Genomic DNA, 26,097 nt, shown 5'->3' on the forward strand with positions numbered 1-26,097 from the left:
TCCTGCATGAGTAGGCCTTCCTTCCGCCAGCCCCCAGGACCTGGGCTTCCCTCGGGCTGCCGGCAGGCACCTAGGAACCAGGCTTTCCTTGAAGCCCCAGCTTCATCTGGAAGGTCGTCCAGAAGGACATCCAATCTAATTAGCATATTATGCTTTTATTATTATAGATTGATTTTTCAGAGAGGAAGGGAGAGGGAAAGAGAGATAGAAACATCAATGATGAGAGAGAATCATTGATTGGCTGCCTCCTGCACGCCCCCTACTGGGGATTGAGCCTGCAACCTGGGCATGTGCCCTTGACTGTTATCGAACCCAGGGCCCTTCAGTCTGCAGGCAGATGCTCTATCCACTGAACCAAACCAGGTAGGGCTAAAATTCTGTCTTAACAAGTGGAATTATTTTTAAGAGGCATTATATAAATGTCTATATTATAATTAAAGTTTTTAAAAAAAATTTTTTTTAATTTTTTTATTTTATTTTAATGAATCTTTATTGTTCAGATTACAATTGTTTCTCCTTTTTCCCCCCATATCTCCCCAGCACCCAGTTCCCACCCCTCCTCTGCCCTTACCTCCCCCCCGCTGTCCTTATCCATAGGTGTATGATTTTTGTCCAGTCTCTTCCCATACTCCCCACACACACACCCCTTTCCCCCGGAGAATTATCAATCCACTCCCATTCTATGCCTCTGATTCTATTAAGTTCACCAGTTTATTCTGTTCCTCAGATTTTTAATTCACTTGACTTTTAGATTCACTTGTTGATAGATACGTATTTGTTGTTCATAATTTTTATCTTTCTTCTTCTTTTTCCTCTTTTTAAAGAATACCTTTCAGCATTTCATATAATACTGGTTTGGTGGTGATGAACTCCTTTAGCTTTTTCTTATCTGTGAAGCTCTTTATCTGACCTTCAATTCTGAATGATAACTTTGCTGGGTAGAGTAGTCTTGGTTGTAGGTTCCTGCTATTCATCACTTTGAATATTTCTTGCCACTCCCGTCTGGCCTGCATGGTTTCTGTTGAGAAATTAGCTGATAATCGTATGGGAGCTCCCTTGTAGGTAACTAACTGTTTTTCTCTTGCTGCTTGTAAGATTCTCTCTTTGTCTTTTGCCCTTGGCATTTTAATTATGATGTGTCTTGGTGTGGTCCTATTTGGATTCCTTTTGTTTGGGGTTCTGTGCGCTTCCTGGACTTGTAAGTCTATTTCTTTCATCAGGTGGGGGAAGTTTTCGTTCATTATTTCTTCAAATAGGTTTTCAGCATCTTGCTTTCTCTCTTCTTCTGGTACCCCCATAATTCTGATGTTGATTCGCTTGAAGTTGTCCCAGAGGCTTCTTACACTATCTTCAACTTTTTGAATTCTCTTCTCTTCATGCTTCTCTGGAGGAGTGTCCTTGGCCTCTTTGTATTCCAAATCTTTGAGTTGATTCTTGCGATCCTCTAGTCTGCTGTTGGGTCTCTGTATAATATTTTTTATCTCAGTCAGTGTATGTTTAATTTCTAGTTGGTCCTTTTTCATATCCTCGAGGGTCTCATTGAATTTATCGGCCTTTTCCATGAAATTCTTGAAAAACCTTATAACTGTGGTTTTGAACTCTATGTCCAGTCGCTTGTTCTCCTCCATTTCTTTGGTTTGTGATCTGTTTCCTTGCCTCCTCATTTTCTCTGCTTCCCTGAATTGGTAGGGTAGCTTTGTGTACTAGATGTCCTATTGGTTCAATGGGTCAGCCTCCCAGTTACTTGAGGTGGACACTCTTGGTTTACCCTTGTGTACTGTGTGTCCCCCAGCAGGAGCTACAGCAAGAACTAGTTTTCTCCTCCTTTGCTTGGGCGGTTTTGGAGCAGTCTGACTGGAGCTGTAGTTAATTTGATTGAGCTGCCACAGAACAGGCCATTTATATGCAAAAGCCACTGTGTGGAGCCTGGGCGGGTTTGTAGAATGTGCGGGGCGGGGTCTCAGGGCTGGGCGGGTCTCAGGGCGTCACTAGGCTGGGGCGTGGCCAACGGCGATGGCTGGCGTCAGCCGTCTCTGCCTTTCCATGTTTCCAAGTCCCTGCGCCCCTCGCTCCAGCGCAGTAAAACAATGATTGCTGGGCACACCTCTACAGAAAAGTCACTCTCACTTTCCGACCCGATGGCCGAGAGTCCAGCTTCTCCCCGTAGGTGTCTGGGTCCCCCTCGTGTCCCCAGAAACTGGATTTCAGAGTGATCAGGAGCTTGTCTCCCTTCGGGTTGAAGAAAAGCCGCGCACCCAGTAGCCTGCCGCCAGCCCGATTCGCGCGCCTCCCTACCTCAGCTTTTCAGCGTTTGTGCTCCTTTCTCTCCTTAGTTGTAAATCTACCACTCAGCCAGCTTTCCCGTGGTTCTGGGTGGTAGACGTTTTGTCTTTTAGTTGTATTTTTGAAATTGTTGTGTGAGGCAGCAGATTAGTTGTTTATGCCGCCATCTTGGTTCCTCTATAATTAGAGTTTTCACACTTTTAAATTTAAAGTGTGAAGTGTCTAAGGAATACTGATACCAAAATTCTGATGCCTCGTGTCAGTAGGCTATTTTATAAACAGTTTAATCTATACATCTGTAATAAATTCGGTGTTTTTTAAAGAACCGTTTGCTTTTCATTTCTAGTCTTCAAAACTTTGTAACAGCTTTGTATAAAGGACTTCCGTATTTTTTTAAAAAACTTAACATTCACTAAGGTACAATGAAAAATAAGGCACTAATGAAAAAGTTGAAATCCTATGAACTGCCAAAAGCTGAAATATAGAGGTACTGTTGTGGGGTTTTTTCAGACTAATGTTTTTTTCTTTCTTTCTTTCTTTTTTTTTTTTTATTAATGTTTCTTTCTTTAAGAGAACCTCCACTTATTATTAGCTTCCTTTAATTTCATTGACAGGAACAGTTTATAAGCCAAACCATGTGATCACAATAAAAGTCTTAGGCTTCTGTTATTGCTGGAAAATGTTCATAACAGCACCAGTAGAAATCATAGTTCATGGAAAGGCATTTTGACAGAGCAAAATCTAGTTTTAATAGAGAATCTAAGACAGGGCTATGTATTTCCTCTACGTCACCTTTTTTAAACCATAAATTTAAAAAATACTGCTGTGTGTTGAATTGCCCCTCCCCAAATTCTCATGTTGAAGTCCAACCCCCAGTACCTCAGATGTGACCTAATTTGGAAATAGGGTCATTGCAGGTATAATTAGTTAAGATGAAGTCATACTGGAGCAGGGTGAGCCCTTAATCCAATATAACTGGTATCTTTATAAAAAGGGAAATGTGGATACTGATACTTATCTAAGGAAATTGACACATAAATATGAATCCCGCCATTTACATGCCAAGGAGAGAGGCCTGGAATGTATACTTCATAAGGAACCAGCCTTGCCAGCATCTTGATTTTTTATTTCTGGCCTTCACAACTGTGAGACATTAAATTTCTGTTGTTCAGCCTACCCAATTGTAGGATTTTGTGTGGCAGCCCTTGCAAATTAGTACAAACATGAAGAAATTTGTGTTCATCCTATTCTAGCAAATATACAAACATCTTCCTTTGTGCTGGTGACATAATACCTTTGTCACATTCAAGAGTCAACTTAAAAAGTAAATAGACAGCTTCAGCCATCAAAGAAATGCAAATCAAAACTATAGTGAGATACCACTTCAAGCCCACTGTGATGTCTATACTCAAAAAGTCAAATAGTAAGTGTTGTTAAGAATGTAGAGAAATTGGAATCCTCATGTACCAGCTGTAATAACATAAAGTGGCACAGTCACTTTGGAAAAACTCCTGCAGTTCTCATAGTTAAACATTTAAATGACTTAGGAATTCTACTCTTTAGGCATATAATCAAGAGAAACAAAAATGTAAGTCTACACAAAACATGTACATGAGTGTTTATGTAGCATTATTCATAATAATGAAGTAGAAACAACCAAAATGTCCAATCAATTGATGAATGGAAAAACCAAAGGTGATATATCCATGTAGTAGAATATAATATGATAACAAAAAGGAATGACATACTGATTAATGGTACAACAGGGATGAGCCTTGAACATATGCTGAGTAAAGAAAGATACACACAGAAAACTCATATCGTATGGTCTAAATGTGTAATGTCCAGAAGAGGTACAAAGTCAGTAGTAGTTGCCATTGCCTGGAGGGATAGAGATAATTAGAGGTATGATGGCTAAGAGGGTGTAGAATTGCTTTTTGGGCTAATGTATTGGCTAAGAATGCAGACAGATCAGAACTGTACAATAAAACTGTACAGTGATGAAACTGTTCCTTATATATACTTTCCAACAGGTGGCCACTAGCCACATGTGGCTACATAGACTTGAAATGTGGCTAGTATAAAATGAATTTTTAATTTTATTTAACATTAATTAAATTTGATAGGCTTTAAGGCATTAGGCAGTTTATACAAAACCTTCCTCACCTTTCCCCCCCCCCCCATCTCTAAAATGGGGATTAATATATAGCTATTTCAGAGTTATTTTGAGGATTAAGTGACTAAAGTTATATAAATGTGTTTGGCACTCATCTTTTCAGTTTGAGCTGCCATCCTGTATGATAAAAGGCTAATATGCAAATTGTCCCTCTTACCAGGGGTTCGACCATGGGGCGGGGCCAGCTGGCCCTGCCACTGATTGCACCCCACCCCCATCCGGATGGGCTGTCCGGATCCCACCTGTACACGAATTCATGCACTGGGCCTCTAGTAACAAAATAATAAAGACTGGGTGGATTATGAACAGCAGAAATTTGTTGCTCGCTCACAGTTCTGGAGGCTGGAAGTCCAAGATAAGAGCACTAATCCCATTCATGAGGGCTCCATAAATTACGATCTCAGGACTTAGGTACCTCCCAAAGCCCTACTTTAGCATTAGTATCTCAACATATGAATTCTATTTAGGGGGACCAAACATTCAGACCAAACTATGGCACCTGGCATATGGCACTCAGGTGTTAGTCATTTATCATCTTTATTGTCATCATCATTTCACCACCTGTGAATGGGAGCTAAGGAAATGAGTAGGCCAACAATTAAATTTTTTGTGTGTGTAATCCTCACCCAAGAGTATTTTTTCCATTGATCTTTAAAGAGGGAGGGAAGGAGGCAGGGAGAGAAAGAACCATTGATGTGAGAGAGACACATTGATTGGTTACCTACCACATGCACCCCTGACCAGGGCTGGGAATTGAACCCGTGACCCTTTGGTCCATGGGCCAATTCTCTTAACTATTGAACCAAACTGATCAGGGCAACAATGAAACTTTATTAAAGGTTGTTGGAGCTGTAGCAACTGGGACATTTATTGGTAATGTGTACATTATTGTTGAATAAGTACAGAAAATTAGATAGTTGGGGGAGATTTAGGAAAGAACATTTCAACTCTTGCTATATTGTCAACTTTTGGAACTAGTTGCCAAGAAAGCTGGGAAAATTTTTATTTTTATCAAACTAAGGTCTCTATTTAGGGGGACCAAACATTCAGACCAAACTATGGCACCTGGCATATGGCACTCAGGTGTTAGTCATTTATCATCTTTGGCGATTTGGTCAATATTTTCCATTTTTAAGAAGACTAAATATATTTTTAAGTTTTTAAAATCATAATTGTGTTTTTAAAAATACTTCGAGCACTAGCCAGTTTGGCTCAGTGGATAGAGAGTGAGCCTGCAGACTGAAGGGCCCTGGTTCAATTCCTGTCAAGGGCACATGTCCGGGTTGCAGGCTCCATCCCCTGTTGGGGCATGCAGGAGGCATCCAATCAATGATTCTCTCTCATCATTGATGTTTCTATCGCTCTCTCCCTCTTCCTTCCTCTATGAAATAAATAAATACATATATACTAGAGTCCTGGTGCTTGAAAATTCATGCACTGGAGGGGGTGGCGTCCCTCAGCCCGGCCTGCCCCCTTTCACAGTCTGGGAGCCCTCGGGGGCGGGAGGCAACCCAACGATCAGGGGAAGGCGACACCCCCATCACGCCTCGGCCGGCCCTGGTTACGTGAGCCTCGGGCAGCCGCCATCCGAGGCTTGCCTGCGCCTCAAGCCCACCCTAGACAGCTGGGGGACTCCGGAGGCAGGCGCCCCGGCGGGGCTGAGGGGACTGGGTGCCGCCATCCTGTGGCTGTGGTGCAGCCATCTTTGAGGGCGTGACAGTCAATTTGCATATTCCCTCTTTATTACCTAATAAAGAGGGAATATGCAAATTGACCCTCACAGAGATGGCTGCCTATGACTAGGCCGGCAGGGCTGTTAGTGAGGGAGGACTAAATAACTGAACAAGCAGGCTGCATGGTGGGGTGGCCAGGCTGGCAGGGGGGTTAGTGAGGAACGACCAAACAACTGAACAGCAGGCTGTGTGGGGCTACCAGGCCGGCAAGGGGGGGGCAGTTGGGGGCAACCAGGCTGGCAAGGGGGGAATGTAAGAAGCGACCAGGCCAGCAGGGGGGGCAATGAGGGGCAACTGGGCCGGCGGGGGGTTTGCAGTTGGGGGTGACCAGGCCAGTAGGGGGGGCAGTTGGGGCAATTAGGCTGGCAGGGGGGGTAGTGAGGGGCGACTAGGCTGGCGGGAGGGGGCAGTTGGGGGTGACCAGGCCAGCAGAGGGGGCAGTTGGGGGCGACCAGGCCAGCAGGGGTGGGGGCAGAAAGTGGTGACCAAGCTGGCAGGGGGGAGCAGTTAGGAGTGACCAGGCTAGCAGGGAGGGGGCAGTTGGGGGCATCCTGGCCGGCAGCGGGGGGCAGTTAGGGACAATCAGGCCGGCATGCAGAGGCAGTGAGGGGCAATCAGGCTGGCGGGGGTGGCAGTTAGGGGTGACCAGCCATGCAGGTAGATAGCCAGGTGAACAATTAGGAGCCATCAGTCCAGGATTGTAAGAGGGATGTCTGACTGCCGGTTTAGGCCCGATCCCCGGGATTGGGCCTAAACCAGCAGTCGGACAATCCCCCAAGGGGTCCCAGATTGGAGAGGGTGCAGGCTGGGCTAAGGGACACACACACACACACACACACACACACACGAATTTCATGCAATGGCCTCTAGTATATATATAATACTTTGAAATAAAAAATTTTTAAGTTATTTGCCAATAATACCTGTGATCTGACTGACACCTTTGGCAGAACTTTAAGGATTGTTTTATCTGAAAGTCAAAATACAGTTAAAACATAAAGATTACTACTTTTTAATCTACTTCCACATTAAAATTGTTTGTTTAATGAAACCTTAAAACTAAGATCCCTTTATCACTGGTGTTCATCATTTCACTGGTGTTCATTTCTGAACATTAGTGTAATATTTTGTTCCCTGAAATGTTTTGAGATGTTAGAAAAATCATTGGGGCCCTAACCAGTTTGGCTCAGTGGACAGAGCGTCAGCCTGCGGACTGAAGGGTCCCAGGTTCGATTCCAATCAAGGGCATGTACCTTAGTGCGGGCACATCCCCAGTAGGGGGTGTGCAGGAGGCAGCTGATCGATGTTTCCTTCTCATTGATGTTTCTAACTCTATCCTTTTCCCTTTCTCCCTGTAAAAAAATCAATAAAATATTTTTTTAAAAAGAAAGAAAAATCATTGGGTTCATCTTGCATTTCTTCTGACTTATTTTATAACTTTTCCCATCCATCCTTGACTAAAAATAAGTTTAGTACATTAGTTGCTACATTATCATTTATTAGTTACTTAAGTAGTACCCAACTCCAAGGCCCTTGCATTTCTCTACTCTCAAACTACAATTTGCCTGTCTGCTATCTACAATTTAATATTATAGACAATTGTTTAGTAGTTGGTTGTCTCTTACCACTTGTTGGTTAAAAGATCTATTTCCATGAATGTTTGAAGTATGCCCTGACAGGCCTTAAAAATATATATATTTTTAAAAATTTATTTCAGACAGGAAGGGAGCAGGAGAGAGAGATAAGAAGGAACATCAGTGATAAGAGAGAATCATTGATTGGCTGCCTCCTGCACACCCCCAACTGGGGATAGAGTCTGCAACCCGGGCATGTGCCCTGACCAGGAATTGAATCATGACCTCCTGGTTCATAGGTCAATGCTCAACCACTGAGCCACACTGGCTGGGTGAGCCCTTTATCTTTTTGAAATGAACTAACTGTAGTTTTCTCATAGTAATATTAGTGAGCTTTGTTTAGAAGTTTAGTTATTACATGTTTTACTAGTAGTTCATTATTTAATTTCTTATACCTCCATTGTCATTTTGGATATTAGTAATTGATTATTAATACCTTATGAACTGATGATCCTACTTTTTGTGATTTGCTTATTAAATGTAGATTCTTAAAATTGATTTTTAGAAAAAGTTGTTTTTTAGTTTCCCTAATCTAATAATATTCTGAAATGATTAATTTCCCTTTATTCCTGTCATTTAATCTTCGGTGTAAGGGTTTTTTTAAATTTGTTTTTAGTTGTGTTTTTTTTAAATATATTTTTATTGATTTCAGAGAGCAAGGGAGAGGGAGAGAGAGAAACATTAATAACTAGAGAGAATCATTGATTGGCTGTTCCCTGCACGTCCCACACTGGGGATCAAACCCACAACCTGGGCATGTGCCCTGACAGGGAATGGAACCATGACTTCCTGGTTCATAGGTCAACACTCAACCACCGAGCCACACCAGCCAGGCCATTGGTGTGGGTTTTTAAAAATGTTTATCATACTTCTTTAGTTTCCTATTGTACCTGACAGATTGGAATATGGTGGGTATGTGGGCATGTTTTTTTTTTTAAAACCCATTTTGACCTATGAACTAATTTTTTAAAGCTTGATATGTTTGTGTAAGTGAAGTCTTTTTACCAAATAATGAAACATTCACTTGCTAAATGAAAGGAAATACTCTAATTTATGCCTTTTTTATTCCTCGTAGATATGGCTGAACAATCTATAAATATTTCACTATCATTGTGTATAATTCAGCTTGCAGATGCTCCGTAACTTACTAAATCAATTCAGTGAGAAGTGTTGAGATTTTGAAATGACCAAATTACCAAGTTTTCCCTGCAGTGATGGCATAGAACATAATTTATCTTTATTTACAAACTCACTATGTATACATAATTTTCTGCAAGACCTATTAATTCTATTCCAAATCGTTTCACTGTTTAAAATTTCAAGTTTTTATGATTTAATAGTAACATTGGGGCATATTAAAAATTGAAGGCTATGTAAACTGAACAATTTAATCTAGACATGCTGCAGATTATGATGAGGTTCCTTTGTCATAGTTCTAACTCTAAAGCATTTTTACTTTACCACAGCTGTGATGTTTAAAACTATTTCATTAAGATTTATACTAAAAATGAAAATTATAGTTGAAATATTCAGAATCATTTTTGGTGTAAAATCTTTGGATTAGAATAAAATACACAAGTTATAGAGACATCAATGCTTTCCCATGCCAGTAATCTGCTTCCTTAGGCAGTTGAAACAATACACTTCCCAGCCCCATTGTAGTTAGTGGAGCCAGATGACTCCTTCTATAGTGTGAGCAGAAGAAACTATCATGGAAGATATAGGTGTTGATTTGGCAGAGCCAGTTAGAGTAAGAAACAAGGAGTCAGTCACAAGATGGAAGTAGCCTGAATTTTTGAGTCATCACAAGGAAGGCAGATAGTAAATATTTTAGGCTTGCAGGCCATGTACCTTTTCTGTCATATGTTCTTTTTTGTTGTTTTATATTGTTTCCACAAATCCTTAAAAATGAAAAAGGCATTCATAGCTCAAGGGACATACAAAAACAGGCCGTAGGCCATACTTTACTAACTAGGGAGTCACCTTTACTAGGGAGTCACATTTACTAGTCACCTTTACCTTTAACAGGCCGTGGGCCATACTTTACTAACTAGGGAGTCACCTTTCTGGTATCAAATGTGTAGTGCAAGTTAGACACAAGTCTCTGTATTAACCCAGTGAACTCTAGCTGTTAATAATCACACCATAACTTGACTAATACACAGTGATCTCATCTGACTCCCTCACCCCACCAGATTCCTGAAGAATGCTTCTGATGTCAGATATCGATCTCATACCACACTCTGTGAACTGGCCTGTTCCATTGTTGGACAACTCTATAAGAAACTTTTCTCTTTTTAGTATGGCAAGTCTTGATTCCAATTTATCTGTTGGTTCCTCTTCTGCCTCTTGGAAAAGTGTATACTTGATAGCAGCTTTTTATTATCCTAAGATAGTTTTTAGGTCTCCCCTGGTCTGTTAATTTAGAAGACAGTAAAATGTTAAGTGATTTTTAAAAAATTAGACTCAAAATAAGTTATATGAACTAGAATATGATAAACTGCATTTAAGTTGAGAAAAATGAGTTGTACAAGTGGTAAGAATTTGACTCAGTTCATGAGAAAAAGACTGTCAACTCAGTATAAAACAGTCAAATGGTAGTTAAAATTAATCCAATTATAGACTTGGCTTTTTGTTTGGTGTAGGTATTTTTCTACTAGACTGAACCAGTGCAACCACATATATTAATTAAAAGCAACCAAGTTTTAAAGGGAAAATTGCCAAAGTTATTCTAGAGCAGTGGTCGGCAAACTCATTAGTCAACAGAGCCAAATATCAACAGTACAAAGATTGAAATTTCTTTTGAGAGCCAAATTTTTTAAACTTAAACTTTTTCTAATGCCACTTCTTCAAAATAGACTTGCCCAGGCTGTGGTATTTTGTGGAAGAGCCACACTCAAGGGGCCAAAGAGCTGCATGTGGCTCGCGAGCCGCAGTTTGCCAACCACGGTTCTAGAGTAATGGTCATCAGGATGCCCAGACTAAAAGTTTAGAAATCATATCACAGAGGGAATGATTAAAGTAATTAGGGATATTTAGTTTTAAGGAGAAACAAGCCATTGGACATCATATGGTGATACTCAAGTGGTTACAATGAAATATATCTTTTATTAGTTTTCTTTTTGTATCGTCACAGATGATGACTATTGGCTGTCTGTAGGAATAAGGCATATGGGCATCCAGCCTTTGGGATAGACTGAGATATCAGGTCCCTCCCTCCCTCCCTCCCTCCCTTCCTTCCTTCCTTCCTTTTTAATTTCATGAGAATTTCTCTTTTTTTTATTTTTTAATTGATGAGAGAGAGAGAGAGAGAGAGAGAGATTTGTTACTCCACCCATTTATGTATACATTGGTTGATTCTTATATGTGCCCTGGCCAAAGATCCAACCCAAAACCTTGGCATTCTGGGATGACACTCTAACCAACTGAGCTACTTGGCCAGGGCAGGATAGCAGATTTTTAAAGTTTGTAAGTTTTAAGCAGTTATTCCAAAAAGTGAATATTATCTTTGCATTTGATCCTTCTAGCCAGCATTTTCCATTTGTGTTTGAGCATCATTCCTAAAGCTTGGTCAATAACTTTTGGAAATCATATAGTATGTAGTCTATAGTATACTAACAATGTAGTAACCCTATTAAAAAATATGAAGTTTAGTATTATATGATATACTCTGTTCATGCTAGTTCTTGGTAATTAGCTATCATATATTTTTTTAAGTTGCTTTTCTTCTAATCAGTCTGGAATTTTGCTGGGGATTGACATCAAGTTTATCAGTCTGTAGATTTGTTGAAAATTGGGAGATCACTTTCCAATTTGTTGAAAATCAGAGATCATTTACTAATATCTATACTTTTTGAAAATTTTATCTTGTTAATTTTATAAAACTAGCCATTTTAACTTATTTACACCTTCAGGTTCATAAAAACCTTCAGTGGCTTGGTGCTTTCACCTTTTCACCCCTGCTTTGGTCCTGTACTTTTAGCAGGTACCTTTTTAAAGCCAAGTATGTTTAGTAAGGTAACCTTGTCTTGCTGGGACAAATTCAGCTTTAGGAATAGTACACTTGCTATTTCATCTTCAGTAAATAAGTGGTCAGTGTTCATTTCATTCTGATAGAAATAAATTAGCTATTCTTTTTACTTTGTATCTTTACCATTTGTTATTAGGTTGATAACAAGGGTGATCACATGTACCAGTTTGCACCTGTTGCCCAGCAAAAATAATATGCCCCCTTTACCCTGCCTACTTTGGATAATCATTGAGGCTAATGTTTGAGAGTAGTCCATAGTAATCATTCACTTTAAAAAATATATATTTTCATTGATTTTTTTTTGTAGAGGAACAGAAAGAGAGAAAGAGAAACATCAATGTGAGAGTGGAACATTGATCTGCTGCTTCCTGCACACCCCCTAAGGGCAATCCATCCTACAACTCAGGCACTTGCCCTGACCAGAAATGGAAACAGCAACCTTTTTGGTGCACCATATGATGCCCTACCAACTGAGCCACACTGGCCAGGGCTCTATCTTTCACTTTAGCAATGGATGGCAGAAATGTCTTATATTAATTGGCTGAGCAACATGATTTCTTCATTTATCTCTTACTAGAGGCCTGGTGCACAAAATTCATACATGGGAGGGGGGGCTCAGCCCGGCCCGCACCCTCTCCAATCTGGGACCCCTGAGGGGATGTCCGATTGCCGGCCTAGGCTAACTGCCTCTGCCTGCCGGCCCGATCAACCCTAACTTGCCCACCTGCCAGCCTGATTGCCCCTACCTTGCTCCCCTGCCAGCCTGATCGCCCCTACTTTGTCCCCCTGCCGGCCTGATCGCCTCTACCTTGCCCCCTGCCAGCATGATTGCCCCTACCTTGCCCCCCTGCTGGCCTGATTGCCCCTACCCACCTCTGTCTCAGCCCCCAGCCTAAGCCGCAGTCTGGCCTCCCTCTGCGGAAGGTGACCTGGCAGATCAGGGGAAGGCCCCGTCTGCATTACCCCGCTGCTGCTGCCACCACTGCGAGCCTGAGCCTGGGCCCTCTGCAGCCACCCGCGGCTGCCTGAGCCTGGGCCTTTCAGCCGCTGCGGCTATGTCTGGAAGGATTTCCGGAAGGTCGTCCGAAAGACATCCACCCTAATTAGCATATTGCCCTTTTATTAGTATAGATAACAGCAAGTGGTCTATGAGATGATACTTGGGCTCCCTGAAACCTTTACCATGGTTTGTAATTCATGAACATGTGTGTCATCCTTGTATAGGGGCCATATAACCTAATTTTTGTTTATGTACTGCCAAAACAAATATAAGAATTACCTTTTTAAAAAAATATTTTTTTATTGATTTCAGAGAAGAAGGGAGAGGGAGAGAGAGATAGAAACATCAATGATGAGAGAGAATCATTGATGAGCTATCTCCTGCATGCCCACCACTGAGGATTGCACCCGGAACCTGGGCATGTGCCCTGACAGGGAATTGAACCGTGACCTTCTTGTTCATAGGTTGACGCTCAACCACCCAGCCACTCTGGCTGGGCAAGAATTACCTTTTAAAGAAAGAAAAGGTCTCTCTGTTCTGAAGGATTTGGTCATTTCTTAGAATGAAAACTATGTGCCTATATTGTGTTCCTTGTGCCCTTGTTTCTATGACACTCAGACCCAAATTTGATACAGTTAAGTATTTATATTAGCTGTTTTGATGGTTAGCATCTGTCTTCCCTTTAGGTGGGAATGATTTTCTGAGAGTGATTTTATTGTATACTCTGGTTCTTTGTTAGCCATCTTAAATTTTTTGCAAGGTATTTAATATAACACTAGAGGCCCGATACACGAAATTTGTGCAAGGGTAGGCCTTCCTTCCCCCAACTCCGGCACCAACTTCCCTCTGGCACCTGGGACCTGGGCTTCTCTCTGGCCACTGGCAGGCACCCAGGACTCGGGCTTCTCTCACAGCCCTGGCTTCGTCCGGAAGAAGTCCAGTCTAATTAGCATATTACGCTTTTATTATTATAGATCATAACAAGTACCTTTTCGACACTCAATAAATTTTAACCATTACTATTTTTTAAATAACCTGGGGCTGAGTGGAATGCCTCTATAACCCTGATATATAGGGAAAAGACCAGTCACTAAAATTAAGCTAGCTATACAATACTAACTAACCTTAAAGTAATTTTTAATGCTTATTGTTTGACTCTTTATTATGTATTAGCCTGTGTATTTTGTTTCTCTATCAAAGTGTTGTGCTTGCAAAGAAAAGACAATGGAGTAAGATAGGTCTGAAAGAGTCACATTTCCTGCAAGTATAGATCCTAGCATACAGATTTTTTATATTTTTATACTACATAATATTCCTAATATATAAAAACCCAGGGTCTGTAACGACCGAAGGCTCAACTGAACACCGGAAGTCAGTCCTGCAGTCAGTGCTGGGTTGCCGTGGCAGCCCAGCATTGACTGCTGCCACTGTGGGCACGGCAACCCAGCACTGACTGCAGAGGGGGCTGCGGATCAGGCCTGGAGAGGCAGGGACTGATCCGTAGCCTCTGTGGCAGCTGTTGATCAGCCCTTGCCCCTCTCTTTCTCTCCTGGCTTCGCCAGCAGCCGGGCCATCGTGGGGGCTCTTGATCAGCCCCTCCTCTCTGATCAGGCCTGGAGATATGCCCAGAGACACTGACTGGCATAGAAACCAATCAGAACCAAATCTGGGTGAACTGTGAGGAGCCAATGGCTGCCTAAGAGGCGGAACTTTTGACACTGACTAGCATGGAAACTGACCAATCAGAACCAAATCTGGGTGAACTGCAAGGAGTCAATGGCTTCCTAGGAGGCGGAGCTTCTGATGCTGACTGGCATAGAAACCAACCAATCAGAACCTAATCTTAGTGAACTGCAAAGGCAGAACCTAAGGTGGAGGCTGAGGAGGGGTTTTAAGGGCAACAGCTATTTGGTGTAAGGTGTAAGAAAGCAGTTCCATTTTTTAATGACCAGATTGGCAGTATAGTGCATATGGATGGCTATCAGTCCAGATATAGGGATTATGTATTTTTGTCTGCCAAGAGTACCTCCTCCTGCTGAAAAAGGCTTTTTCCCCCCCATTTAAGCAATCGTATCCTATATAATCTATACTACTAAAAGGGTAATATGTTAATTAGACCGGGTCGACCAGCCATCTTCCAGATGTCCGACTTCCTTCTGGACAAAGCCATGGTGGTAGGGGCCGAGGCAAAGGCAGTTAGGGGTGATCAGGCTGGCACGGGAGGGCAGTTGAGGGCGAGTTCAGGCCTTCAGGGGAGGGCAGTTGGGGTTGAGACCAGGACAGCAGGGGAGGGCAGTTGGGGGCGAGATCAGGCCGGCAGGGGAGAGCAGTTAGGGGTGATTAAGCAGGCAGAGGCAGTTGGGGGTGAGAGTAAGCTGGCAAGGGAGGGCAGTTAGGGGCAATCAGGCAGGCAGGCAGGCAGAGGCAGTTAGGTGCGATCAGACAGGCAGGCAGGCAAGCAGTTAGAAGCCAGCAGTCCCAGATTGTGAGAGGTTGCAGGCTGGGCTGAGGGAACTCTTCCCCACCCCCACCCCCCAGTTCACGAATTTCATACACCGGTCTACTAATCCTATCTAATAAAAGGGTAATATGCAAATTGACCATCACTCTGTCACAAAGATGGCGGTGCCCGGTCCCCTCAGCCCCGCCAGAGTCCCGATCCTGTCAGCCCCGCTGCTGGAGTTCCCGGTCCTGTCAGCTCCGCCAGGCAGGGGGCGGCTGGAGTCCCCAGTCCTTTCAATTTCTGTGGCCCCTGGACTGGAAGTGGAAGCCGAGAGCGCTGGGTACACCAGGAATGCTGGGAATCATGGTTCTGGTGGTGGACACATTGTGTGATCTCCTAGACACACTAGCGAAGTGAACCTGGAGCAAGTTACTGTTGTGGGTGGGGGATGGAGGGAAAGCAATGGTTAGAGACATAAGTAAAGTCAGTGTCGAGGAAAAATTAAAAGGAAGATATCCTGCAACTTCTAGGAAATCTCCACCAATGTAGCAAAGAAAAAAAAAAAAAGCTCTATTATTCTGTGAGCACCAAACCAGACTGGGCTGGGGTCTCAAGACAATTCACTCATATGATTGCAAAGACAGACAGAAACTTCACTCTTTCATGTACCCAGGCAGATACAATACACAACATGCACGTTTTTTATGAAAGCCGACTTGCTATACACCCTTTGGCAAGTCACCTTTTTGGTGGCCATCTGTGTTAGTTAATTATAATCAAGAGTAAAAATTCAAACTTCTCTATCTCTATGACAAGCAGGTCCTTACAACTTGGAGCAAGGCAACTATCTATAATAATAAAAGTGTAATATGAGGGGCAATCAGGCAGGCAGGCAGAGGGGTTAGGGGTGATGATGCAGTCAGGCAGAGGCAGTTAGGGGTGATCAGGCAGGCAGGTGAGCAGTTGGGGCCATCAGGCAGGCAGGCAAGTGGTTAGGGGCAATCAGGCAGTCAGGCAGAGGCAGTTAGGGGTGATTAGGTAGGCAGGCGAGCAGTTGGGGCCATCAGGCAGGCAGGCAAGTGGTTAGGGGCAATCAGGCAGTCAGGCAGAGGCAGTTAGGGGTGATTAGGTAGGCAGGCGAGCGGTTAGGGGCGATGAGGCAGGCAAGGAGAGTGGTTGGGGCAATCAAGCAGGCCGGCAGGCAAGCGGTTAGGAGCCAGCAGTCCTGGATTATTAGAGGCTGCAAGCAGGGCTGAAGTGCCGTTGTCCGGGCCCCTCCCCCCCCCCCGCCCCCATGCATGAATTTTGTGCACCAGGCCTCTAGTATGTTTATAAAGAGAAATAAGAAAAGACAAACAAAATATTAAAACTAGCCACTAATAAATTACTATCACCCAGAGAAAACCAATGTTGACATTTGGTATGTATCCTTCCATATATTAAAAATGTGTTGTTCACATTCCCTGGCACATAATTATCACTAAGTAAATCCTTTATATTATTATTATTTTAACAAAAAAATCAAATTGTATTGTACATACTGTTTTGTGGTCCAGTTTGTTTTTTCTTTTACCTAAAATATCATTATCTTGCCAATAATTAATGTCTGCAGCTTATTGAGTGTATTTCCATTTACTTAGCCAATCTTACAGTGTTTACAGTTTTTCAGTCTTTTAAACAATGTTATCTATGATACACATTGTAATTTTTAAAAAAATATATTTTATTGAATTTTTACAGAGAGGAAGGGAGAGGGATAGAGAGCTAGAAACATCAATGAGAGAGAAACATCGACCAGCTGCCTCCTGCACACTCCCTACCGGGGATGTGCCCGCAACCAATGTACATGCCCTTGACCGGAATCGAACCTGGGACCTTTCAGTCCACAGGCCGACACTCTATCCACTGAGCCAAACCGGTTTCGGCTGTAATTTTTTCTTTAGAATAAAATTACTCCACATGTTCCTCCTGGATTAAAGTATATGTTGTTCACCATGAACTTTTGATAGATAGTGCTAAATTGACCTCTAAAAATTCTGGAACATTTTTCACTCCCAACAGTATATGAGAATGCCCTTTTTTTTTCTGGGCCCCACCTGCACTTGACTGAGTTCTATGTTCTTGACAGTAGGAAAAAAATGCTATTTTTTAAAAATTGCATTTCTTCAAATATCTTTAATTTCTTTTCTATGAAATAACTACTTTTTGCTGTATTTCAGAAGTATGTTCATATTTTTCTTCCTTACTTGCAAAATAAAAATTCCCTTTAATAGTAGTATTAAATTTTGTTAGTAGAAATCACTACACAGCAAAAAGAGTCTTCGAAGTTTCAACTTTAAGAATAAATTAAACTATTGCCATAGTAAAATAGAATCACTTCTTTGCCTTTTGGCTAAGATCAAGTATAGTATATGTTCTTATCAGTTTAATAAAATTGAAAACTTTCTTAAATAATTTATGATTCAGGTATTACTTTTGCATCTTATTTTATTTGACATGCTCTCCAGAATAACTGTTCTCCCTGAGCTGGACACATGCTATTTAAGTAAATAGAATACTAGATTTCTTTCTTTTTTGTAAACTTGGCCGTTGCTTTACTGATATAGGATATGATTAAACTCTTTATATTGTTCATGTTTTCCTTATTAGAAAGAGAATAAGTTAGGGGTAAGAGTGGTACTGCCAGGAGACCTCACAAAATATCATTTATGGTGGTAGATTTATACAACTTTAGTGTTTGGGTCCTCAGCTTTGAAAACTCCAAAATTTTGTTTTTGTAGACTCACATAAAGAAAATCAGTCCTGCTGGTTTTGCTCAGTGATTGTGCATCAACCTAAGAACCAGGAAGTCAAGGTTTTATTTCTGGTCAGGGTACATGCCCAGGTTGTGTGCTCAATCCCTGTTAGGGGGCATGCAGGAGGCATCCGATCAATGATTCTCTCTCATCATTAATGTTTCTTTCTCTCCCCTTCTCCCTTCCTCTCTGAAATCAAGAAAAAAATTATTTAAAAAGAAAAAGAAAGGCAAGTTTTCAGGTTATATATGTTAATGAATTTACAGAGACTGAATAAATATGGATGTCAAATTATTAATTTACTAGAGGCCTGGTGCATGAATTTGTGCACCAGTGGGGTCCCTCTGCCTGGATCGGGCCAAAACCAGCTCTCCAAGATCCCCCAAGGGGTCCTGGATTGTAAGAGGGCGCAAGCCAGGCCTAGGGACCCCACAGGTGCACGATCAGGGCTGGGGAGGAACGTGGGAGGTTGGCCAGCTGGGGAGGGATTGCGCGAGGGCTCCAGGGCATGTCCAGTCCATCTCGCTCAGTCCCAATCGGCTGGACCCCAGCAGCAAGCTAACCTACCAGTCGGAGCATCTGCCCCCTGGTGGTCAGTGCACATAATAGCAAGCAGTTGAGCCACCTTAGCATATCATTAGCATATTACACTTTGATTGGTTGAATGGATGACTGGACACTTAGCATACTAGGCTTTTATTATGTAAGAATACTGTGAGAGTTGAGTTCTCCTATCAGCATTACCAGTGCATTGTCTTTAGGTTAATCTCCATGGGCTAGTCAGATTACAATTAAAAGGTTGTTTGCTGAGCAGGAGTTCAACTTAAAGTGATTTGGTTGGTTAGATGGTCTGGTACCTGTTCTAGGAAAGGAAACAGTCAAATCCATAGGCCTGGGCAAGATGGTTTCTCCCTTGTTGGGATTGGTACTACTGTCTTTAGTACTTGTTTTCAAGGTCAGGTTCTCAAGTTTTCCCAAGTATGAAAGTTTTAAATATTTCTTTTTAATATCAAAAGGGTCAGTATTTGTGCTTGGCATATAGATGGATGTATGAATCCCTTGATGTAACACAGTGGCATCCTAGCAATCTGTAGCCTATAGTCTGGTAATCCCTGCTATAGCCTAATCTTTTTACTTCTCTTTCGAGACTTAGTCCATTTAGGGCACAATATTATTAATTAGTACTCACTTCTTTGAAATTATATACCCAGGTACTTTGCATGCTATTAAACTCGAGTCATTTTTACAAACAGTAATTTGATTTATTCCCAAAGATGGATAATTACATTGTGTGTGTGTGTGTGTGTGTGTGTGTGTGTGTGTGTGCATGCACATAACACACAAGCTTTACTTTTCACCCCCAAAGTAATCTTTTAACCACTGCACAGGAGGGAGCTAGGAGCTAACTGTTTGCCTGACATAATGCCAAAAATGATAAAGCTGATATGCACACGGGCAGAGCAGAATATCTCCCAGCATTTATCAGGATGCAGCATTATGAGTCTGGTGGTCTTTCCAGAGCAGGATGCAAGGTTGGTTTCTTTCCCGGGTTCTTGTTCAGGTGGATTCAAAGAATGAAGCCATGGACAAAAGGTAGTATATGAAAATGTGGAAATTTATTGGGAACAAGTACAGACTCCCACATAGGGCGTCCCAAAAGGGGTAGCCCACTCAGCTCCTTTTTCCTAAGGTTTATAAAAGCTTCAGTTCTTTGTTTCTTAATATTCCCTTCTGATTGGTCACTACATCAGCTTCCAAGCTCAAACCCCACGTGGTGTCCCCCTCTTTTCCTCCCACTTCAGTGGTAGAATTCTCTATCTCCTGTGAAAATCTGTTTTCCTCTTTCTCCCCATAGGCTGCAGCTTTCCCCTATCTTCTGTGAATGATGTCTCCCCTTATCCTGTGGCACCTTTTGTTCTCTGTGAATGTGAGCCTTTTGGCAGCTCCAAGCCCCCACTTATGGGCTCCAAGCCTTCCTCCCCCATGGACCCTCTAATTTCTAAAACTCCCTAAACCTGCCTATTTCATCCCTAAAGCTCCTTTCAGTTATATATTCCCTTTTAAAAAGTAGAGGTTAGCTGTTTTTATTTGTAATTAAACGTGTAAACTGCCATGGTATTCATAACAGCTCCTTTCATTGAAGGGTTAAATCCTGCCCAAGGATCATCTACTGGTCTCATTTAAGGGTATATTTCTGGATATAGCTTTTCTGTCTTTTTCTATTTTCTCTTTGAAATGGAGTTCAAATTGCTGGTGTCAGTTTAACAGTGCTTTTTAATTTTACTTTTTCTTTAAAAGAAACCTATTCAAAGGGAATATGGATGATCTATTAAAAAAAGGAGATAAGGAGTTGTCACTTGGCTACTAAGGGAACAGTACCTCATAGGAAACCAGCTCAAGTAGGTGAGAGGTCTACACATTCAGTCCTGAGATTTCTCTGCCCTGAAAGCCAAAGGATATGCTAGGGGACAGAGAGCAAAGGGAAGAAAGACTTCCTGCTCCCCTACCCCCACCCCAGGGAATCCTGATCTTAACAAACCTCACCTCTGTACACCAAATTGCTCACAAAAGAAACTTGGACATCATTTATTTTCTCTTATCCTCCCCAGTCCAGTCCAAGTCCCACAAATTTACCATGGAGGCTGGTTTTTAAATTTCTAGTGGCTTAATATTCTGGAATATATTGGCTAGACTTGCCCTACTCTGTACTGCAGAAGGGAACAAATAAGAATAGATAACCTTTTTCAATTAAAATAAGAATGTAGAAATGTTTTAAAAATTACACAGAGAAAAAGGTGATATATCAAAGTGATTAAGCACATGGATTCTAGAGAGCCTTCACGTCCTTGCTTTACCACTCATTAGTTGTGTGACCTTGGACAAGTTACTTAACCTATGTCTCATTTTTCTTACTTATCCAACATCTAACAGAGGATACTTTGTTTCCATGTCTTCGCCACTATGAATAACGCTACAGTGAACATAGGGGTGCGTATATATTTGCAAATAATTGTTGTCTAATGTTTTGGATAAATATCCAGAAGAGGGCTTGCTGAGTCATATGGTGACGGTATTCTTTCTTTTTCAAGGAGCAGGCAGGCGAGTGGTTGGGAGCCAGCAGTCCTGGATTGTGAGAGGGGTCCCAGATTGGAGAGGGTGCAGGCTGGGCTGAGGGACACACACACACACACACACACACACACACACACACACCATGCACGAATTTTGTGCATCAGGCCTCTAGTCCTATCTAATAAACGGGTAATATGCAAATAGACCCAATAGTAGAACAACTGGACAACCAATCAAAGCTTAATCTACACTAATAAAAGAGAAACATGCAAATTAACCATCACTCTGCTACACCCACTAGCCAATCAGGAGCAAGTATGCAAATTAACCCAACAAAGATGGTGGGTTAATTTGCATATGCAGGCACCATCGTCGCCATGGCAACGATGCAGGCATTCTGCACCACCCCAGCCACTCTGGGCCTCTGGGCAGCGAGGGAAGGCAGAAAGACGACTCCGGGCCGGAGTGGAAAGGCGGCTCCAGCCAGAGCAAAGACGGTGCCAGCACCCAGGGGAAGGAAGGCCCATTTTTGCATGAATCTTCGTGCTTCGGGCCTCTAGTCCTATATAATAAAAGCCTAATATGCAAATTGTCCCCTTGGAGACCAGGAGTTCGACCACTCGCTATGGTGTGTGCTGACCACCAGGGGTGACGCGGAACATGGCGGGCGTCGGCAACACGCAGCCTCTCGCTGGCTACCTGGGGGTGGGGGTGATGGGGTCGTAGGTGTGGTGAGAATGCAGGGTGTTCACTGAGCTCGCTCTCACACCCCCTGCTACCCTTCCCTGGGACACAAGGTCTCGCACGCCAGGGAAGCCCCCGCACTCTGGTGCTGGGCGCCCATGAGGAGCCCGCCTCGCACCCACGCAAACTCTTCCGGGTGAGCCGGGCCACAGCTGCTGGAACCGCAGGGGCCAGTCAGGCTCCCCATGGGTTCGTGCAGGAGCTGGTCTGTGAGGCCGGCTAGGAGAGAGCATGTTACCTGCCCGGCTTCTGTGTGGTGTCGCTGGGTGGCCCAGAGGCCCACGCTGTGCCCTGGCCTACAGCATACGGCCGCGCTCACCACATTTCCCCATGGGGATTCGGGGGCACCATGACTTAGTCAGAGGGGCGCGCGTGGGGGCCCAGGGGCCCAGGTGCTACCCAGGGCCCAGAGGTCAGCTGGCACCTGTCCTTCCATGCCAGACGCTCGCACTTCAATCGCTGGCCAGGCCTAGGAACCGCACCCGAGCACAAATTTCGTGCACGAGGCCTCTAGTACCTAATAAATCTATATATGCACTTTTGACCCAACAATCCCACTTTTAGGAAACTTCTCTAAAGACGTCCTAAATGTATTCATTTTGAGAGTGTAATATCAAAATATTGAAATGCCCATACCAGGTAATGAATAAACTATGGTACGGTCACACAACAGAGTATATGCAGCTGAAAGAAAGATTGAGGAAAATCTCAACTCTTATGGTACAATTAATTGAAACAAAGAGTGTCTAGCATGCTAGTCTTCATCTAAGAAGAGAGGTGTATACACATGTAACTGCTTATTTGTATAAATGAAATACATGAAAAATGAACCAGAAACTAATAAAATTTGTTTTCTACAGGGAATTGGTAGAAAGGGGGTAGAAAGATTGGAGATAATGAAAAGGAGATACTAGGGATGAGAGGGAGCAACACTTCTCCAACTGTGCTTTTTTGTACAACTCTGACTTTTAGAACTCTGGCAGTTGATCACATACCCTCCAAAAATAAATAAAAATCAGTCTGAATGTGTGTTTGGAGTAGGGGTGGGGAGGTATTCCAAAATGGAATAAAAAACAGTAAACAAATGAATCTATTACAAATGAATATCATAATCACACTAATTTGAGTGGGGAAGAGAGAGAACTAAGTTGCTTTGGAAAACAGTGTTTTAATTATGTACTCTAAGGCTAAAAACAAAAAGCAAATATTATACTGTGTGTAATAAATGTGTTTCTCACAGAGGTATTAGTCAGAAATTCTGAAACGATCTTTTGTGTATACTAAGATTGAACGAGTAACTGAATATATTGTAGATAATGAAAGGGTGATTTCTTGCTGTTTGGTAAGCAGTTACAGATAAAGAAAGGAATAGGCTAGAATGAACCCTGTTTTCTTTGACTGGAGTTAGAGATATCCATATGAACCCATGTTTTCTTATATATGCACATTCATAAATACAGATCTGTGAATGTGTATGTCCTACTTCTGTCCTCAGAGGGGCCAAGAGCAATGAGACCCTAGTCACAGTGAGCACATGAGGGCCAGGATCTTCTCTAAATATTCTCCAGAAAAAGGAACCATAGATCCTTAAAGAAATGGTTAAGTCTGAGGCTGGGGTAAGGAAAATACAAGATGAACCTGGAATATCATGTAGTACCAGAATGTGTTTTTTTAAATGAAAGTATTAGATGATGATACACAGAATAAAATATGTCTCCAGACACTCATGCATATAAATAAATACATAAATAAATGGGGAGTAGGGACAGCACTTTCTTCCAATGGAATTCTGATTAATATAGAAGAGGGAAATTAAAATCACCATTAGGCAAACAGCACTGTAATAATTATTGCATGAAGAACTACCAATGGATGCTAAAATTAGTGAAATTATGAGAAACAATATTTCCTCCTCACAAGATACTTATTAATTACAAAGGAAAAAATAGTAACTATAGGAAAAAACATGGTAGACACCACCTTAACCAAGTTTATCAAAGTAAAATTCAACAGTTATAAGACATATCAACATCATGTATATCCAGATATAGTACACTGAGAAGGGCACAATTTCACTTGTGTAGTATTCTTGCCAAAAATGCATATACTTAATCTACTCAGGGTCGAGCAAGCCTAAATTGATGGTTATTTTACAAAATAACCAACCAGTGTTTTACAGAGTTGTATAGATTATGAGAGACAAAGTCTGAGGAATTCACAGAATGAAGATTAAGCAGACATGACAACTAAATGCAATTTGAGATTCTAGATATTTTTCAAAAGGATATTCGTGGAAAACTAGAAAATGCATTTGATAAAGGAATTTGAATAAGGTGTGTAGATTAGTTCATAGTATTCTATCAATGTTAATTTTCTAATTTCAATAATTGCACTATAATTATGTATCATTATCATTAGGGAAAGTTGAATGAAGTGTACAGTACTCCGCTATTCTCTAAGTCTAAAATTATTTCCAAATAAGTTTTTAAAAACAGGTACAGGTTTAAGATAAGGTATCTCTTGATACCTGAACTCTTGTTACCTAAATGGAGAAACCAGATGGGTTTTGATAATACAATAATCTTTGCTATCACTAGTTGAACTAAGGATGAATATAGATTCACAAGACCCATGTATTGTTATTGATGTTTTTGTTATAGTATTATTGAAACGGTCTAAATAGAATTTTTTTATTCCCCAGGAGTCTGCCTTCAACTCCTTACTTAATCTCTGTATATCCTCTCCCTTAGAGAGCTCATCCATTTATTTGACATTAGCTGTTCCTCCCTAAGTGAAAAATCTGTTCAAGTCACTAACCAGATTATCTTTATTGTCTCCGTAATTAGTCTCAGGAAAAGTTCCAGGCCTTAAACTCCATTCACAAGGCCTTTTCTATTTTGTTTCTACTCACATCTTCAGCTTCATTTTAAAAACTTACCCTTCCTTGACTTAATGCTATCACTGCATGGACAAGTCACTTAATCTATATGTACCTTTGTTTTTCACCTTCAAAATAGGAATGACAGTGTATCTTTTAAGGTTATCATGAGGACTAGTTAAATTAATATTTTGCAAACTGCTTGCTACCTGGCATACTACATATGCTATATTTTTGTGACATAAGTAGGAAAGAAATGAGTGTATTGACATTAATCTTAGGTGATCACTACCGAACCACTGTTTTGTTTTGTTTGTTTGTTTACTCTAACTGCACATTTGTATTAATTGGGCAGGAAACACTTAAGTCATTTCCACTTCAGGGGAGGAAATACTCAGGTGCAACATGTGTGTAAAAATGCTACATGACATCTAAATATCTTTAGAAGGCCAATATGCAAAGTGTCCCCTTGGGAGTTTGACCAAGAGACCAGGAGTTCGATCGATCGGTATGACATGTGCTGACCACCAGGGGGCAGCGCGGAACGAAGGGAGGCCCCAGTTGGCAGCTGGAAGACCCTGATCGGCCCTGATTACCGGCCAGACCTGGGACCCTACCCATGCATGAATTTTGTGCACCAGGCCTCTAGTAAGTAATAAGACAGTTGGAGACTCGTTATGACAGGACACAGGAAAAAGCAGTCTAGGAATGAACTTAATGGTTCTCAAGAAGAAAGTAATCCATGCCGTGAGGGACATAATTCCTTCACATTTTTATTATACTAGTAGCCCTGGACACGAATCCGTGCACCAGTAGTTTGCCAGTAGCTCGCTGCCACCCTTCAGTAGCTCTCTGCCCACTGCCCCTCCCTCCTGTAGCTCTCCTCACTTCCCTGCCCTCCCTCATAGCTTGCTGCCCTGCCCCCTCCTGTAGCTCTCCACCTCCAGCTTGTAGCTCACTGCCCCATTCTCCTGCTGATCTGTGATCTGGTCATTACACAGTCAGTTGTTATGCTTCACGGCGTAACGACCATTTGCATATTACATCTTTATTATATAGGAAATTCGTGCACCGGGGGGGGGTCCCTCAGCCCAGCCTGCACCCTCTCCAATCTGGGACCCCTCGGTCCCTCTCACAGTCCAGGACTGCTGGCTCCCAACTGCTCACTTGCCTGCCTTCCTGATTGCCCCTAACCACTTTTGCCTGCCAGCCTGATCACCCGCTAACCACTGCCCTGCCAACCTGATTGATGCCTAACTGCTCCCCTGCCAGCCTGTTTGCCCCCAACTTCCCTCCTCTGCCAACCTGG

At 42.2% G+C, this 26,097-nt stretch overlaps 1 protein-coding gene and 1 pseudogene across 3 annotated transcripts in view; both read left to right on the forward strand.

Moving 5' to 3' along the window:
* Positions 1 to 26,097, forward strand: part of R3HDM1 (R3H domain containing 1) — a 196,589-nt gene that overhangs the window by 17,907 nt on the left and 152,585 nt on the right. The window lies entirely within an intron of this gene.
* Positions 17,672 to 17,840, forward strand: LOC114232202 (U2 spliceosomal RNA; annotated as a pseudogene).

This window comes from Eptesicus fuscus, chromosome 11 (assembly GCF_027574615.1).
Source record: "Eptesicus fuscus isolate TK198812 chromosome 11, DD_ASM_mEF_20220401, whole genome shotgun sequence".
NCBI lineage: Eukaryota > Metazoa > Chordata > Mammalia > Chiroptera > Vespertilionidae > Eptesicus > Eptesicus fuscus.